The sequence below is a fragment of the Lissotriton vulgaris genome, chromosome 8 (genome assembly GCF_964263255.1).
Source record: "Lissotriton vulgaris chromosome 8, aLisVul1.2, whole genome shotgun sequence".
NCBI lineage: Eukaryota > Metazoa > Chordata > Amphibia > Caudata > Salamandridae > Lissotriton > Lissotriton vulgaris.
In genome coordinates this window covers 769,564,836-769,584,682 of record NC_141696.1, presented here as the reverse complement: position 1 = coordinate 769,584,682, position 19,847 = coordinate 769,564,836, and positions in this window count along the sequence as shown.

The following is a 19,847-nucleotide window of genomic DNA, read 5'->3' as shown; positions in this document are numbered from 1 at the left end:
AGCTTGTATGAACCAGTTACCATTGTGTAAAAAAAGATTGCTCTCCAAAATCAGACGTGTCAAAGGTAGTATCATCCCTGTGTGTTCGAAGAGTGTGGCATCTCTCTGAAACAATGTGGATGCAAAGGATTTCAAGCCTTTCTCCAAAGGTATACTGGTGTAAAGAGAACAAACATCTAGTGTAACAAATTTTAAGGCCTCCACCTACTCGATATCCTCAAGTTTGTTAAAAAGATCAGTAGTATGCCTCGAATAAGAGAGAAGATTTCGAACCAAGGGTTGTAAGAAAGCGTCAATATATTCTGAGACATGCTCCATAGGGGAGCTGTTGCCTGAGACTATGGGCCTGCCTGGAAGGAATATGCCCTGTTTGTGTATTTTAGGTGATATATAAATATATGCACACTGCCCTCACTGAGGGAATGAACATATATTTAAATTCCATACCAGTAATAAGACACTTGTCATGCCAAAATTCGAGTTTACTTTCAATCAAACAGGTAATGTCATTAAGTGGTTAGTTATATATGCTTGACTATTCAGAAGCTGCCTATCTATTTCTTGAATATAGTCCTTGTCTTGTATGACAACAATGTTGTCTCCCTTGTCTGCTTCTTTGATAATAATGTTAGGTGTTTTGGCAAGTGACTTTAGAGCAGAATATTGTTCCTTGTTAAGACTGTCTCTAAAATGTTTGTGTTTACCAGATGATTTGTCCTCTAGTAAATGTAAGTCATTCATCACAGCCTTCTAAAAAGAGTCTATCAAGTTGTCCTGGGCTAGCGTGGTTACGAAAATTGACTTTTTAGATCACTGTTAAAGAATAAATTAGGTATTATATCCAAGTCGGATAATACATCTAAAATGGTCAGTGTTAGACCTGTACTGTCATCTAACGATGGCAGTAGATGTAGATCTTGTACCACTTTGGTTGTTCTATTGCATGCTGGTATTGTAGATATGATACATAGAGAGTACAAAGGTTTCTCATAATTTTCTTATTTTTATTTCATACGATGAACGGATTTGAACAGATCTATGTGTATTTGTGTAAAGTCCGGACTGGTAGTGGGGCAAAAGCTCAGACCTTAACTCAGCACATCTATCTCAGAGCTAGCAAGTTCATGTTTGGACAAATTAACAATTGCAACATTCTCAGTGGTTACAACACCTTCAGTGCCTGTGTCACAGGATAAATTCAAAGCAACGCTCAGTTTTTCTGATTGTGGGTTGCCGCTCTTGTAATTATTCCCTCTCTTTTGTTTGTGTTGGCCAGTGTGCCTCCCCCTCCTTGTTGTCTTGTGTTTGACCGGTTGAAATGTATCCTCATCCCCTTCCCGAAGCCTTCTAGTTCCTCTAAAAAAGAGGACGCAATCATTGTGGGGCCGGTTGTTACTAGATTAGTGTCACCTGGTTCACTCCTATCACTATGAATGCTGAATACATCTGATTCCCTTGCTGAAGTAGCAATCATTGTGCTTTAGTTGCACCACCTGCAGTATCACCACGTAATTTAACATCTTCAAAGTATACGAGCTAATGTAAAGACTCTGCCAGTTTCTCCAGTTTTCAGTATGTGGAAGACAGCCTACACTTAGTTCGTCATCCAAGTGACTTTTTCAAGGCAGCAGAACAGCGATAATTCAATGATATGGAACATTAAACCAATCGTAAAATTGCTGTTCCTGGATGACTCAGAGGTAAGCTGAATAGACCTTGGCTGCATTTACAGTAGTGGGAGAAGTTTTCCCTGCACCTGAATTGGGCTATTTTCCTTGCACAATGCTTGATCCAACTCCTGTGATAAGACTGCACCAGTGAGGACAGAACTGGTTGGACTGAGCTCAAAGACCCATACACAAAGAAGAACAAAGACAGAATGGGGTATAAATAGTGGACCATAGATTCCAACATTTTAGACCACTTCTGGAGTCAAGAGGAATCTTTGCCAAGGAGAAGAGCTGGAGAGTTGTGAGGAGGAGTACTGCTCCTTTCATGTGTGCTGGGTGTGGTTGGCCTGCAGTTGCTGCTTCTGCCAAGGAAAGGACGAAGACTGGAACTTTGCTGAGAAAACTGCTTGAAGGAGAATCTCCATGGGCATGTCTGTATTGGTATCCTCTTCTGAAGTCTTTGGGACACAAAGATGTCACCTCCAGCTCCCCTGAACTCTATTACTGAGAGTTCTGGCTTGCCAGGAGGTGCCCGTTCCAGGTTTGGGCCTCTGGAGGTCGTTCCTGCTGTTTGGAGCTGGAAGAAACCTAAGAGAAGCAAGAAAAGCCATCTCATATGCCGACAGCACTGCCAATGTGATGCCGCAACCTGCACTGAGGGCACGGGAACAGCACACAACCAGGTCTGCACAGCAGCTCCGACACCCTTCAGTGCCCTGTGATTCCTGCAGTTATTGGCATTCCTGACACAGCGCTCGCACCGACTCCGTTATCACAAGTGCCGGCATCCTGGTATTGCAGCACCAATAACCGCATATGGTGACTGCACAAACTTGCCGACTTCACAACGACTCCACAGAACCAACGCCTCACCAACGTCGCAACTGACTTCACCTGTCCTGGATTCGACACGTTGTCTCCTCATGGACACAATGCCTCACCTCCCCCATGGCAACCAAGGAGCCGGCCTCAACCTTGTCACTGACGCCTGACGTCCATGACAAAGTGGATCATCATAGACTTCGTTTTCCAAGGTACTGTTTGTTTGGGGTCCGGTCCATGTGACTCTGTGCCCCATGCCGTGTACATTGCAATCGAACTTTGGATTTATTGCTGTCTCAAAGTGCTTTTCTTCAAGCTTTATATTGGAAATAGATGTTCTTAAGTGCTATTTTACTATCTATGTTGACTTTTTTGTCATTTTGGTCTTATTAAGTTTAGATCAGAATACTTTATTTTTCTAAGCTGGTGTGGTGTCCATTTGTGATGTCGTCACTGTATTACTATGTGTTTTGAACACAAATACTTTACACATTGCCTTTGGGATAAGCCTGTCTGCTTGTGCCTAGCTACCTAGGGGGGAGCAGGGGTTATCTACAGTGTGCATCCCCCTTACACTGACTCAAAGCAATGGTCCCTACTTGGACAAAGGGGCATACCTCTGCCAATTAGAGACCCCAGTTCTAACAGTGAGCTACGAATTGAAGGATAATCATACTTGTGGTCGGTACAGCGGGTGATGCCGAAGACAGGAACGGGATATTTCTTGTCAAAAGAAGGCAGTAGAGAGCATGATGGAAGAAATGATGTAGTTATGCATGCATAGTCATATAAATAGTCTTAAGCTTGAATTGTTAATTTGTGGACACCTGCAGGCTAGGTAGAGATTGTTACCAAGGTATAACTTGTTTGTGTTATCTGGGCATGACAGGATCAATACATTGGTTGCCCATTCAGTGTGAGAGAACCCTGGCTGTGGATGGGTGCGGAACAGCATTGGCATGGCGTACAAGGCACTTGTGGTTACTTCATTTATATTCAGTACAATGGAGAGGTTGGAGTCCATAACCACTGTCTGGATCCTTATTTTCTTTGAGAGATAAATTGAAATTCTGAGGCCAGCGGGTGCCTGCTGACATACATGGGAATTTAGTGTGTGACAGAACAGGAGCAGTTTTAGAGGGCCTCTCTGCCAAACCCCAGTATTATCTCCTTATTAAGAGGTACATAAAGTGTCAATTTGCTGACAGCAGAGCCTGAACTATTTGTTGTCAGAAACTATGATTGGCAGCCAGGCTGCCACAGGGCTGTAAGGCTACTGGTTTATGGATGCTAATCTTATTCTTACGTACATGTTTAAGCGGGTGTCAGTTGTGCCTTTTAATCAGACCCAATTTTTCATATTTACCCCAATGTTATAAAATTATCCTTTCATATAACTAACAAAATGGAGCTCTCTTTTTTGCTCGTGTTTACACAGATACAAGCTTTAATGATGGCCTAATTTTTACACTAATTTATTTTACCGTTTCAGATTATGTATGCCGCTTGACTGCAGGAGCAGATCTTTGTGGCTGACAGCATTTATAAAGCACCCAGCATAATCCTGGCCCCCCTGATATACCTCCGTAGAACAATTGTTGTCCAGAGATTTTCGGTTATGTTTTGTGTTTTTGAATCATTAGAGAAGTAATTTAGCGTGGGTTGACATTGTTGATACTGGCCAAATTTTTTGGGGACGACATTTAAAAAAATGGCTGATGTGTTGCAGTGATGATAAAATATTTCAAGAACTATGAGACCTGTATACTTCATTTTGGTGCCAAAACATATTTTTCGGGGGTGAAGCAGTCTTATTGAGACAGAAAATAACTCCTCAGAGCAAATGCATCTGTTTCATAATGTATCCATCACTCTGACAATCCATGACTTATGAACATTGCAACAAATCTAAGTAGCACAATGTTGGAAATCAGGACCTATTTCAGTGTCCCCCTACCTTTTTTCCCATTTGAAGCCCCTAGATTCGGGCTTTCCGACGCTGAAAGTGCACTGGGCTCTGCAAGGCAGGCCAAAGACCAGTGCTATGCTGAAAACACACTTAGAATACAGTGAAAATACCTACATCCACAAACTATGGGTTGGGTTACGCCTCTGATTTGCACAAACTCCCCTATAAGGCCCTAGTACATAACAGGGCACTGGGTTCAAAACCACCTTTAAGTCCCAAGTAAATAATAGGGCATGGCAGTTTAGAGAGGCCAGCAGCCCTTTCTACACTTGCATGTGCGCACTGCTGAGGCATGAGGTCAGTTTAAAAGCAGCCTGTGCTGCAGGACTGATTTTAAAATGTAAATTGTGCCCAATCTCGACTTTGGTGATTGGGGCACTTAAAAATGTATAGGCTACAATATTGTGACATAGTGAGTACCCTCTGGGTCTCCCCTGGGTGTCTCAGTAGTGGATGGTCATGTATTTATAAGGAGGACCCATATAAAATTGGTTTTATATTCCCTGGGTTTAGTGAAAATGCACATTTCACTGCCCACATTGTAGTAAAGTGCTTCCTAAAATTGTCTTTTGTGTTAGGTGCACTGTGTTGGGAGGATCTGCAATATTTGTACAAATTCAGAACCCCTAAAGTCTCACCTAGGTATTTCAGGGGTGAGGTCCTGTAGATATAGGCAGGGTCCTTATAAAAGATGTTTTATAAGCCCTGGGGTTGGAAACGTTGCCTATGTAATGTTTCCCATTAAAAAATTCCCAGCCACATAGGTTAACATGGCAAGAAGTAATGTAATAATTATTCCTTCTAGGAGAATCAGCAACATGTCATTCAAGGACTTCCTAGAATGGGATTGATAAATCCAACCATATATATTGCCTAAATGTACATACAAGCCATTATTAGAGTTTCTTGTCTGTACATACAGGATAGAGTTGAAAGGGCGTTGTCCACTCCCCCTCCTCAAACCTACAGCTCCAGGCTGTAAGCACTGAGATGCCCCTCCCAGACAATCCAACCAGAGGTCAGCACCTTATTCAGAAACCAATGGCAGTGGGAACTATAAGCAATAAAACTGATTGCCTGAATGTCCCCTCCCAATGGTTTAACCGCCAAGTTGGATGTAAGCAAAAAGACTTCATCGGACAGCATTCCCTCCCACACACTCTTGAAGCATTAAACAAATATATTAGACCATTCGTGGTAAATGAATATTAAAATTCTTGAACCAGCAGTGGAACTCCCAGTTCCTATCATCAGCCCTGGCTTACCAGTAATTGATCGCCATACAGCTTTTTGTCCCTACACGTTGATCCTGCTAGGGGTTCCTGGACTCAGGAAACACTAGATCAATTAATTGATAAAGTTTCCCACTGGTTAGGTAAACATACTATATTTAACGTGGCAGACCACAGGTAAATTCTGATGGATCGGAGGTTCTCTTGGAAAGGGCAGTCCAGGAAAGGTTTTGAGGGAGACACCATGATTGTCACATTTAGACACTCAGAACTGGCACGAAACATCCTGAGGTACTGATCTCAGTCTTTTCTTCATGATTCCAGTATTAAACCATTATCACTGTGCTTTATAGACCCACTAATAACACCATAAAAAGTAGTCATCTTTTAGTCCACGATGGCGGTGTTTGTGCTTCGGGTGGGTTGCAGACAATTTTCATCCCAAATGTCCCTTGTGTGGATCTTAGTTGTCTAGATTGACTGTCAGAGCGTCACCAAAAGCAAAGTTATAGACCTGCCCTTAGAACCTCAGATACAGGTATTGGCGAACATTGAGTCACTGCCTTATGTAAATTTAGAATATCATCCTAGTAGGCCAACCATTAATGGAACCACAGACCAGCTTGAGAGTTCCATAGTTGCTAATGTAAACCATAAATAGGGTACCAGGGAAAATCTAAGTTGTATCTCTTGGAATGTGGCTGGCCTAGCTGCAAAATTTGCAGACTATGGATTCAGTTCATTAGATCTTTGAAAATTATTTGCATTCAGGAAACCCAGGAGGTTGAATTTTGTTTTATTATTGATGGTTACAAGTCCTCTTTCCTCCCAGCAGAGGGTTCCAGAGCAGGAAGAGTGAGTGGTGGTTTAATCATCTTTGTAGCCCTTAGGTTCTGTAGGTCTGTGAAGCCTTTGAAATGGGACTCTAAAGTACCACAGGGCCTCAAATTAGTAGTGGGAAGTTCATTTTGTCTGACACAAATTAATGTTTATAATGAAAACAGGAAGAAGCAAGTGGCCTCAAGCCTATCAGACCTAGGTGGCTTCCTTGAATCATTACAGGGGGAAGGCCTCCCCCAGGAAAAACTATTTTGACAGGAGATTTAACTGTCATGTATGCCCAGACTCCTCACGCAACTCACAAAGTCTGCCTCCATGTACGATCATGGGGGGATTACAAATGGAGCACTCTTCTAAACACCTTGAGTTTAACAGTCTCTTACAGTTTCATATCCACCTTAGATAAGATGTTTTACTCAAGCAACTCTCACTTTCCCCCAACCTATTAAGGCAGGGAATGTGTAATGATCATTGATTAAATCTTTGTTTTGGTTTCTTTGGGCTGGTCCACATTTTTATTAACTGATATGAGGAGGTGAATATGTTGATCACAGTTAGATACTAAGGGGCATATTATCAAGGGGGTTTATCTCCGCTTTTTTGGCTTTAAAAGCCAAGAAAGCGGAGATAAAATTATCTCCCTATTACCTAGCTGTCGCTAACACCAGTTAGCGACAGCTAGTAGGAGATAGCGACCATCTTGGGCCCCACTTTGCATGTCAGTGATATTTATCACTAATGACATGCAAAGTGGGCGTGCCAAGATGTTAGTGACTGAAAACAGTTGCTAACATCGCTATCTCCTATTACCAACTTTTGGAGATATTCGCGCTAAGCACGAATATCTCCAAAAGCTAACCCCTGCCCTGAGCAGTTCTTAGCCATGTTATCCAATGGGAGGTGGATAACATGGCTAAGAGCATTAGCTCGGTAATGCATGAATGTCGCTGACTTTTCAGCGATATTCATTCATTGCGGCGATTTTTATCGCATTTGCGATAAACCTTGGTAATACCTAGGTTTATTTGCGGTAAAAATCACCGCAGCTCAGCAGTAAATTTTTGTCTCTAACCAAGCAATAGCGATAATTATCGCTATTGCTTGGTAATATGCCCCTAAGATTCTTAATCATTCCCTTTTTAAAATGCGACAACAGGAGATTTTAACATGCTTAGATCCCTCAGCCCCTAGAGAGGGAACCATAGTCTCATGTATCATCATTGCCCAGTCAGTTGCTGTAACTGTTCCGGTAGTTACTTCTCCCTCTGAATACCCAAAATGCCTTGATGTGGAGTTCTCTCGGGCTCTCAGGCTTCTTACAAAGGCCCTGAAACATACCCCTGTGATAGAATCTGGGTGACAGACTATTGCAGTAACTACAAGGGGGTCCTTAAGGAATGGAGGCGCATGCTACAAAGACAAGCATGGGAAGAGCTAATAGAAGCAAATGAACAGAGGGACTGCACTCTTTTCTGGCATGTTAGAAATAGCCCTTGCTTCTCAGAACCATTAATACCAGCCTTATGTCACCACATTACCCTGGATCAATGGACTACCCATTTTGAGGCAGTTTCCAACTTCGGGCAAAGTGAGAGATCTACTAAAGATTTAGAATGCAGCCCTAGTGATGCTCTCATCACCTTTCTCCTGGATGAAGTAAGGTTGGGCATTGAGGGATTATCCTGGGACAAGGCCCCAGGACCTGATGGGATTCATTGACTTTTTTCAGGGCAACATTGATATTTGGGATCCTGTTTTGACCAGGTTGCTAAACGCCTAAGTAAGGATTGGGATGCCACCCTCATTGTCTATCGCTATTATCGTCCCGATTTTTAAGAAGGGGGACCGAGACAACCCTCACTTGTATCATCTTGGAGGTGCAATATGAATTTCGCACAGGAAAATCAACCAACGAACCGTGCCTAAATCTTTATCTTTTAATCTCCAAATACACGATTGTCCAACCCAGACCTCTCTTTTTGGGCTTTACGGATCTCACCTCAGTATTCGACCGGGTGAATCGCAATGTTTTAATGACACTCCATGACCACGCCACTGCTGCAGTCCGATTTTCTCAAGAAGGGTGTCTTACTGATTACTATATTTGCACCGGGGAGTTCACCAAGGGTGTATTTTAGCCCCTTTTTTATTTACGAAATATATTATCGGTCTAGAAACCACCCTGATATCATTACAAACTGATACTCCCAGGTTAGGCAGGAAAGCAGTACCAGTTTTGTTATATGCGGACAACACTGTACTGATGGGGTACACACCAAGGGGCCTACAGGTCTTGATGGAAGGGTTTGTTTCTTTCATGAATGGGTTGGACTTGTTGGCCAAAGTTACTAAATTGTATGATATGGAAGTAGGATCAAAGACCTTCAAGGGAGGAACCCATAGTTTAGCCAAGGTCACAGCGTTTTCATATCTTGGAATTTTATTTGAAAGAAAATTAAATTGGAAACACTTGCAGGAGGGGAAACCTTTTGACATGCATAAATCAATGGAAACTATTGCCAATTACGCCGGTAGATTGGGCACCTGGTCGCCGGGGGTTATCCTAAAGCTATACCAGTCTTTCTGCATTTGCTAAGGTCCTGTACGGCAGCGAGGTCTGGGGGTATACGGCAGTCAACAAAATACAGACTGCAGAAAATAAATATTTGAGACAAATTTTGAAAGCCCCCCAGTGTACCACCTCATTCTTCGCAATCAAGGTCACAGTTCATGCGAAAAATAAACAGGCTTCCTAAAGAACAAAACGCCCGACTGCCAGGAAATAATGCAAGTATTCTTATCTGCGTTTCTTCTAATGCGGCCAGCTGGACAGAATGCACAGAATTCACTCTCTGCAACAACCGTGGAGAGAGCAGGAAGAACGGAACCACTCTTACGCGAGCCTTGAATAATCTGCACCGGGCGGATGGGTGTGGTACTATTTAAAGGCCTGGGACACGCCCTACGGAAGCCGCTGTAGCACATAATTCTAGTGTGTGCTTCTACCGCGGTAGTATGAACAAAGCTATGGGACAACACAATACAATTAATAAGTGTTCATGACATAAACAACAGTATAATAACATTGTTTACTCAATAATACTGGTTTGACACAGAATTAAGCATATATAGCTTTTCATAGGAGAACGATGATCATAAAGCATTGCAACTGTACCTTCCAATACAACATGGTTTTACTCTATACTGATGAACAATGATTAAATATGACATAAGACCTTGAAGCATTGTAACGTAGAGGCATAACAGTACCTGCTTGTATAATGAAAACTTGACAGCCCAAAACTTAGAGTACTGACAGCTTCCTCCAATTTGCTACCAAGTACTTGAACAATATGGCTGTATCTTTTGAATATATGTCAGCAGGCACCAACTCCTCATTGAAGATCATTCCACTTGCAATAATTGGAAATTCTGTTTTCACTGAAGCATCAGCATACTTTTGGCGAATCAACATCTCCAAGTTCATCTTGTTCAATCTTGATGACAAGAATTTATCATGTTGCACAGGCATAGGTGTCAAATTGTTGATGTTGAAAGTTCAATTGTTCCACTTTGTAGACATTTCTCTGATTCTCTCACATTCTCTCACAGATAGTTCAAGACAACTGTCAAAGACAATGAGCAGCTCTTTCAAAGTGCACACTGACTCTAAGATCTGTAGAACAGTCTGAAAAAACTCTACAAAGTTTTGCTTTCTAATTGAAATTCTTCAGGTGAAAGGTGTATTTTGAGCTCTTGCGCAGGTTTGTGTTTCACTAGTTTGGTTGCAGCGAATAATGTGTTTGTTGGAAGAAGATAATGCAACAGAATGTGAATGTCCTTGATAATTCCACCCCTTTCTTTTGCTACATCCATCTCTCTAAGTGCTTGCGAAAGTTGTTTTCTGGTAACATATTTTGTAGTGGCTAGTTGGACAAAACTCTTACTATGGCAATTAAAGAATGGAAGTTTAGCTTTAGTGAATATGTCAAACAGATTTTTCTCATTCAATACAAATCCCTCCTGCTTAAGTTCTGTGCATAGTTTTGATTCAGGTTCCAGGACATCTAGTCGGCATATCCCTATATTGCTATCCACATATTGTTTGGTCACAAAGTTGTGTGGTCAAAGAGGTTCAGTCATTTCAAAGAGGTTACCTTCCTGCTGCATTAAATGAAGAAGGCTTTCAACATGTTTATTAAAATGTTTCCCTCTCTTTCCCACAAGTTCATGGTGAGGAACAGTTTCATGGCGGTCGATTAATTTAGAATTTGTCACTTCTCTGAAAACATTGCAAATAGAAAGGACTTTATATTAAACTAGCTGGCACTGAGCAACATATTCACTTTTACCGATCTGACCAACCATTCCCCTGAAGCTTTTCTGTGCTCTATGAATCGTCTTTTCTAGTTTTATATCTGGAGCCAACGCATTGAACCTTCCCGCTCTGTCTTTCACCACAAAATGTCTTTGAATTCATTTTCTGTAGAGGTATGGTTTTTCCACCTGTAGCTTCTTCACTCTTTTTAAATACCAGGACCCATGTCTCAGGTAGTTTATGCAATCCAATTCACAATACACAGTAATCAGTGACTTAACAGTCTTCATGTGCAGCTCCCAATCAGCGTCCCAATCAGCATGCACCAAATTTTTTCTTAGAGCTATCATGTGGAAAACATTTTCTCATTACTTGCAAAGTTCTGATTTGTCTTCACATTCTTTGACAAATTCTAAAAATAACGGGTTTCAGGTTTTCTGATTTTGAACTCAATGCATTGAACAACGCCCGACTTTGCATTATGTCTTTTTAATGAAGTGCACTCTGTGCCTTCTTCACTTCTGAGATAAGATATGCAAAAACTAATTCATCATGTTTGTTCCAGAAAGCATTCCAACGCAATGTTTCTGTAGCCTCAGATATGATGAACATACCTTGTGATGAGTGTACATAATTTGTTCTGCTCAATACTGACTGGACAGTTTTGCTTCCAAAGATTTCAGCCTGAATAAGTACATTGTCTATGCCACATCCACTGAGATAACTTCCTGCACACCGCAGCACAACTTTTTGATAAAGATCATCAACTTTTATTGTATTTTTCATAAAAATGTCAGCTACAATACAGAAAACATCTTCATCATAGAACATTAGCAGGATAGGCTGGTCTTCAAGCTGAGCATGTACATTTTTTCAAATTCTTTAGAGCTGTGTATACAGTTGCTTAGTTTGTGACTAATGATGGTACTACTGTTAAAAACCCAACCTTCTTCAGTGGGATGGTATGCTGAGAGATCAGAGCAAGGCTTCCAGCCCATGGAGGAACTGGCTTTTCTTCTTTCTTCAGTCCACACAGAATAAGCAATATTATAAAGTCAGTTAAATCAGCTTGGCGGACCACAGCATCAGGTAGAAGAAGACCCATGTCCTTAGCCACTTTGAAACTTCCTGGTAAATTGGGAGGTGTTGATGGCTTGTAGTGATTTTGCACACATTGGCCAGGCAGTTGGGTTAGAAGTTTTCAGCTTTGTTTGTTTGACACAGCGTGTTTTCCAGCAGCTGCTCTATTGGTACCAGCTCAAAAAAGCTCCATGTCAGTATCAGGTGTCCTGGATGTTCCAGACAAATTAGAGCTGTGTATAAAATCAAAACTATCAAGAGCAGCAATTGTACATCCTGTCCCAGTAAAGTGACTTGGATGTAGTGTGCTGTTGGAGTCACAAGATTTTGCAGCATGAGCTGCTATCAAGTTCCTGCTCCATCCTATGTCATAATCACTTGTTGTTAAACCAATCCTATTAACCCCTTCCAGGCTCATGACGAGCTGGGCTCGTCATGAAGTAGCCTCCTACCAGGCTGATGACGAGCCCAGCTCGTCATGTTCAATGGACTTTTGAAAATTTCAGCACAGGAGGAAAATATCACTAGCAGCGATGGTGTTAATTGAAGTGATTAGCATGCTACTTTTGAACTTGCCATAGATTGTGTGGGCAGTCATCATGTCTACCGAAGTTTTCTTGTGGCCTTGATGTAATTCATAAATATGATTTTGAAAAGACAGTACAATTTGCACAGCATAAGCCTGTCGGTTCATGGGATTGCCTTCCATTTCTTCACTTACATCTTCAAAGCCATCATTAATGTTGTTTGTTTCTGTCCTGAACTCAAGAATTTTAGTTTATAATAATGCTTTGCTGATAATAAACAATGATGTAAAAAATATAAAATAACATCAGACATTCTTGGTGACTTCCCTGATTTCCGGAGCTCTAGGGCATCACAAAATTTGTCATTCAGTCCAAAAAATCTAAATCTTTCAAGATATTTCTTAAAATGGTTCCTGCTGATTTTACTGCATCCTGTCATCTTATTTTGGCAGCAAAAACTTCAGAGGTCAAATCAGCTGAGAACAACATAAGTGTCTCATTCTTTTTGTAACACTGACAAAAATGAATTCTACCATTGTACATTCTCATCAGAAAAATCGTAATTTCACTATTATGTGCCACTGCAGTTTCATTAATGTTGCCCATTATTACTCTGATCTTACTGATTGTGAACCCTTAGCCAGCACTCGAGTGACTTTAAAATGTAATTTGCTTTTTCAAGGAGGGCAAACTTAACTGAAGGTTGGCAGTTACTTTGCTGCTGGGAGCTCATTGTACATTCTTATTTTTGAATGTATGCATTCATGCAGTTTGGGTGGGCATACAAATCTGCTTCAACTATAATTCACCTCACTGGTTAGATCAGCTATTCGGCTAAAAACTTAATCTTGGAAGAAACTAGCTAAAGATTAAAACATGTTTGCCCTTTGAGACTCACATGCTCTGTACTTTGTTCCTTCAGCAATCCCTTTGGCCTTGTTCTGCCTTCTAGCACATTGAAGATCCTCAGCTTTCTGATCAGTTGTTGGAGGTGGACAAGGGGTAGCAATCAATCTTCTAAGTGGACAGCCATGGGTTTGGTTGCCATCACTTTATCAGAAGACTCAGATTCCACTCGTTATTCAATAGTTTCTGCTATTTTTTTACACATTTTTTCAAGGCATTTTTCCATTGTATACAACTTGTAAAACTTGTGGTTACAATGATAAAATGCTTGATCCTCTTCACCCATCAGTTTCAATATTTAGTGAACTTCATCATGTCGTATTTCTGCAGCATCTCGAACTATCACCTGTCCAGCCACAGCTGATGCTAGCTTTTCTTTTGGATTAGTCTGTGTAGTAAACTCAATAATTACTGGAAGCAGGTGAAACTTGAGTTTGGTTTATTATGACGATTGATCTCTACACAGCTCATCATCTGCTGGTCATGTCCACTTCAGTACAGTTAACTCTCCAGCATTGAACAATAACATTCCAGGTGCAATGACATCATAAACCCAGTGACAGCAGTGATAAATGTCTAATTAAACTAAGCTAGCAAACATAGAGCATTTACTATCAATAAACATAGTACATAGAATATAACAGTCTGGCATATGACATATTTTTATTTGTTGAAGGACTCCTTCGATTTTGTAGTTAGCAAGACTCTGTCAGGCGGTCATGGTACTCTGCTATCACATGCTTTCCTCACATTTACGAAATTTACTCAACAGAAAATCTGAAACAAAACAAAAATCAAATAAATTACCAGTATGATGGCTAAAACTATGATTATAGAGCTGCCATTTTAGGAAATAGTAGAAGGGTTGCTCTGAGGAGTTATTTTCTGTCTCTATAAGACGATTACAGCCCCCCAAAAAATGTTTTGACACCAAAATGAAGTATATAAGGTTCATGGTTCCTGAAATACTACATGATCGCTGCAACAAATCAGCCATTTTTAAATATGTCATCTAGAAAAAGTTAGCCCTGATTGTTATAAGCAAACCTCAGCTAGGCCTACTTTGTGCAAGGGGTTCGCCCTTCTCTGCACAATGTCCTCAGACCTTAGGAAGAAGTTGGCAATGAAACTGGAAAATACAAAAGCAAAGTTTATTAAACCTTTAAAGGTGGTACTACAGTCCACACAACACCCTTCAGTATTGTATCGAGTAGCACACCGAACCTAAGCACATGGCCCCTTTTATACACAATGAGGGGGCTCAAAAGAAGGCGGTACAGAAGACAAGAGCAGTTTCATGACCATAAAGGACATATTGGAAGGCACAATCAATAGATGGAGTGGTGTGGCTCACTGGTTAGAGGTGGCAGACCCGTAAGCAGAGAACGGCCCGGGACCAGGGTTCAATTCCCGACACGGCAGGTTCGTGGACCAGGGTCAAAACAGACTCGATAATTCTCGCCTCAGTGTCTACTCCAACCAGGGAACACACTCGGCAACTTTGGGCATTAAGCTTGCCTCATCTCTACAACGGCCCCCCACAGACGCCGGGGATGCCTGGTTTCACCTTGGAGATACCCAGAAAGGGACCATTTCACAGGGAAAACCAGGACGGGTTCCCCAGCGGTCTTCAGCGCCAGGATACTCCATGGAGTCCAGTGCGCTTTACAAGTACACCCACATTTACATAGATGAGCGGAGTTAACAGTCTTCGTTAACTGGTAAACACATTCCTATCTGGAACCAGTTAGTAACGGTCATTGACCCTACTGCGCATGTCTGGACATGCTGAAAGCGGGGAATGCTAAATATAGCCTGTTGCTGGGCAGACTTCAGGCGCAGTTAATAAAGAGGTAGGACAAAGCACATGACGAGCCCATGGCAATGTATGGCATACAAAATGGCCGTCGCAAATACAAAATGGAGTCAGCACATTTGTTACGATAATGGTCAAACAAAGCATGTCTTCTGCTAATGCTTAACCTAATCGCCGTTGATTTACAGCATGATTAGCAATGTCTTCTCAAGCTAAATTATTTCCCTAATGATGCAAAATCACAAATCAAAGATGAAAATCTCTGGACAGCAATGTTTTCAGGGAGGTATATCAAGGGGCCAGGGCTACCACTCCCCAGATGTTTCTTTGTGTCATCAATGGTTTTTAAAGAATAATGAAAGTCAAGCTCTAACATTTTTTTAAGAAAGTGTTGAATCTGCATGAAAAAACACTCTTTTTCATCGTCCAAACAGCTTTTATTATTGACATTTTGCAGGAAAATATTCTGGCAATCTTATGTTTGTATTTGAATACTGGACCACATTTATTCCCTTCCTTCCATAAGCCAGCATAATATCTTTCATGCCTAGAAAGCATTTTTTTTTTACATTATTTTAGTTTACAAAATGGATTATGCATAAACTATAGCACAGTTTCTTGTCAACATACAGTTCAGTGTGGCAGAACCAAAAGCACATTATAATGACAAATCAAGCAAGTATATCGAGAAATATGTTAAAATATGTAAAAATAAGTGTCTCGTTTTCATGCAATTTTTGCTGAACATTTTCTGCGGTATGTCAAACTGCATGTGCAAAGCCTGGAGAAAAACACGATGTGTTCAATACTAATGCATCCTGTGTCCATATATGCATACAGATATAAATAATATTTAATGTTTTTAAAAGTTCAGAGTCATGATCGGAGATTTTTATTACAGACAAATCTTCAAAGTATTTGTAGGGGTTACGGGTTGTAAAAAGATGATCCAGTGATTTTATGTTCCCTATGAAGGACAAATATAACATTTGCGCATCTATACGTATTTTATTATGATATATAAATAATAACTGGGCGCCCAAGAGTACTATCCAACCAGGTACCCTGTGTGATCATGACCCGGACGCACTTCTTCCCCTACAGACGTTGGGGAAGATTCTTTACTCTTTTACTGAGAGGCAAGGAAAAAGACAGGAAGATCAGGGTGGAGAGGGGGGAGAGAGAGAGAGAGTGCACCATTCACTCTCTCTCCTGTTACTGTACAGACACTTCATCCGAACCAAGCTGAATAGTGTGTTACTTGATTGCCAGGCTGTAGCAAATCATTAGCACAAATAGGGCATTTTCACCAATTTTGCTATTAATGTTGCCTCTTACATAAGAGGTCTGGGTTACTGGGTCATATTAAATGGATGGAACGAATTTCATCATTTTGAAAATTAAACAACTTTAACTGTAAAGTGCTAGTTTCACTGTTGAATAACATGCACACATGTAATGCAACATTTGTCGTAGGGAATCATATTTAGACATTGCAACCAAACACTCGAATTAAAAAATTGTGATACGTTAAGTTAGCCTAAATGCAGGTGCCATTTTGATGTGTCGCCGTCACACATTAGGTCAAAGAGGCCTGTTTTTACTTTTAAACTATGGTTTTACACGAGATGTTTTTCTTTTTCTTCCCATTGAAGATGCTATAATTTTTCAGAAGGCTTCTGTTATCTAGTAAATAGGCATTTGTTGTGTATTAAACAACTGATAGTGAGGTTCTCCCCTGAGGAGGGGCGATGACATGAAGCAGGACTCGTGGAATGGTCTGTCTTAGCCAAAAGGTTTGTTCAAAGTAACAAAGGAAGTACATGGTTGTGCATTACCCATTGGGAATACGTGAGAAACATAGGGGCATATTAACAAGGGCTTTATCTCCGCTTTTTTGCCTTTAAAAACCAAAAAAGCAGAGATAAAACTATTGCCCTATTTACAAGAGGGTGCTAACATGCATAATCGCATGTTAGCACCCTTTTTCCCTACGCCTCCCTTTGCATCTATAATGAGTTGTGAAGTGGGCATCACTGGGCAGTACAGCCTTGCAAATATCGCTAATGTGCACATTGCGATATTTACAAGGCTGCCCCAGCATTTTAGCGGATGTTCGTTTTTGGAGAAAACTACTGTTTTCCCCCAAAACTAACGTCTGCTAAAATTCTGACTTACCCATCCCTAACATAGGGGGTGGATTATGCTGCTACGACCACAGGGTCGTATCAGCAAGGTTATCGCCCTTTTGCAGGGAACATTGCTGGAAAACCAGCGATGTTCCCTGCAAAACGGCAATTTCCCCCACTATCTCTGGAATTTTTATCGCCCTGGAGCAACGCCTTGTTAATCACGAGCTACCAGGGCGATAAATTCCAGAGATAGACGGCGATGAATAACAAAGCGCTAAGCACACTTTGTGTTATTCATCGCAGTTCCTTGCTGATATGTCCCTGAGTTGTTTATCTGCTCTCAGCCTTTGCAGAAGAATGATTGGTTGCTGAAGTTAGGGATGAGATAAAATGTTGAAAATGATGTTTTGTTAAGTTATATTAGTGTGTGTTCTTTAGACTAGAGAGGAGTCCTTGCTTCAGAATTAGGAGGAAGATCTTAGAGATGCTTGCTGGTTTTGAACTGAGAAGTCCCTCCCAGCATCTGCTACCCTCTACTGTTTGAGTGCAAGGTCTTCATGCCTGTGCATTCCTATTCTCTCATCAGAAACCTTTATTTTGTTTTCTGAAGCTGACACCTTATCTTGCTTTGCGTACAATAAATGTAATTTACGCCCAACTCTCATTAAATTAGATTAGGGATTTTTACTTTTATGGCACACACATGGTGAATATTCTGTATTCTATTTGTAATTCTGTTTTGTATTTCAAATTTTGTAATTTGTAATTTGAAATGTTTTCTTTTATCCTACTTTGAAATATCGACTTTTAGATTACTTGAATCTGTAATAATGATGACAAAGTTTTAACATTTACTCAACTAATGATTGATTTGAATTAATGTGTTAAATCCTTTTTAAACTTACTCTAAATCTCTTTGTCCATTTCTGTGAAGCCCCAATTGGCCTTAACGATTCATGGTAACTGACATAAATGATAACTCCTTCTCTATTTTTCTTGTTGAGTAACAACGGGGCATATTACCAAGGCGGCGCTATAAAATCATTGCTGCTTTTGCGGACGTTTTCGGCTGAAAAGCTGCGATAATTTGATAACCTTATCAGCAAAGACACGCTATTGGGTGTTTTGCTGATTTAGATCCCCCTTACAACAACGCCCAGTCTTGCATCTCTAATGAGATGCAAAGTGGGCGTTTCGTGCCAAAATAACTGGAGAAATGTCGCTAACTGACATTTCTCCAATTATCAAGCTGCACACAAACAAGCAGAGCGTTAAGAAAAGTAGTGCTAACCACAGTTAACGCTACTGTCCTAACGCCTGCTTGTAACCTGACTTAGCCATGTAATCCAATGGGAGGTGGATTACATGGCTAAGATCACCCTGCCCTATCAGCAAGATTTCGCTGGTTGCAATGTGATTCTCACTGGATTTCTAAGATAATCACACTGTTTTCCAGCTAACGCATGGATTCCTATCGCTTGGGAAATAAGCGTTGCTGATAGCACGCTATCTCTGTGATCGAATCCAGCGTTAGCCTGCGATAATTATCCTTGTGCTAAAATCGCTGAGCGATAATTATCGCAGGACCTTGCTAATATGCCCCAACGTTCCATAGAACCAAAGCCAGGGGTTATACATAATGTTTGAGACATAAAAACCCCTTTTCTGAAAGAGTAAAACGGTCCTTGGTGCAGTTATACTTGCTGTAAAGAATAGTATTGCCGGTCAACTGATTTAGGTCCTGTAAGACCCGGACTAGTGGGACACAGGGAAAGCAATGGCTTCTGAATCTCAGCATAGGAGGCTGGGGTCATTTGACTCTGGTGTATCACGTCCAGTCCTACTATGGCTCTGCAAACTAGTCCAAGTACAACCCCTTTAGCACTTAACTCCCAGTGGTTGTGGTGGTGATCAGACACAGGCCGCTCAGGGAGGGAGTGTGGGGATGTGCAAAGTCAGTACTCAACAGTCACCCAACAACACAATGGTTGAATGGCCACCCTGATTGCTTCAATTTGAGAAACGAATAGCACTTTAATCCACATGTAAAATGTAACACTAAGCAGCATATAAAATAGGCACAATTCTTGAACTAGCACTTGGGCTACTGATGCACATATTCTGCTCCACCTTGCCTTTCTCTTTGATGCACTTTTGCGAGTCTAGGTAGTTCTACCCCTGAGTTAACTGTCTCTCATGCAAATATCAAAACTTAGATGCAGATCACCCTCAAGTTCTGTTCTTATCATTCAGCACATTTAGTCCCACAGTTTACAATCTTACCACAGTTCAGGCCTCTGAGTTTGATTCTGCTCGGGTCCTGCAGCACACATCATGTTTCACTCATGCTTCTGGGAGAGATGTGCCAGTTGGAAATGTGATCCTGGGCGGACCACAGCTGAAAGACAGTGGAAGCTAATGTCTTCACTGTCGGGCATTGAGGGCATCCATCACTGGGCCATGGGTACAGAGATGAATGGTGGTGGAAGGATCTACACCTGCACTCATTTCTGAATGGAAACAGACTCCGTCTTG